Source organism: Lactuca virosa, chromosome 2, assembly GCF_052849685.1.
Source record: "Lactuca virosa cultivar CGN04683 chromosome 2, Lactuca_virosa_CGN04683_v6, whole genome shotgun sequence".
In the NCBI taxonomy this organism is placed as follows: Eukaryota; Viridiplantae; Streptophyta; class Magnoliopsida; order Asterales; family Asteraceae; genus Lactuca; species Lactuca virosa.
In genome coordinates this window covers 236989216-236989542 of record NC_136427.1, presented here as the reverse complement: position 1 = coordinate 236989542, position 327 = coordinate 236989216, and positions in this window count along the sequence as shown.

The window sequence follows — 327 nt, the reverse complement described above, 5'->3', positions numbered from 1 at the left end:
TCGTTTGGAATTGCAACTTCTATATATTTCTTAGCGGATACTGTTACAAAAGACCCTGACTTTGTCAAAAAAAAAAAAAAACAAAAAAACAAAAAAAACAAAACAAAAAAAAAAAATCGTAAATTGTAGTTTGTAAAAAATCTGTCCAAAAAAACTTGGACTTGTTTGGCCCAAAATTAGAAGATTCATGTGGTTTTGGTAGAGGTGGTAATCGTGTCGGGTTCGTGTCGTGTCGAAACACTAAACGGGTTGAAAGTGATTGACCTTAACCCGACCCATTTAATTAACGTGTCATGTCGTGTCAACCCATTTATTTTCGTGTCGAGT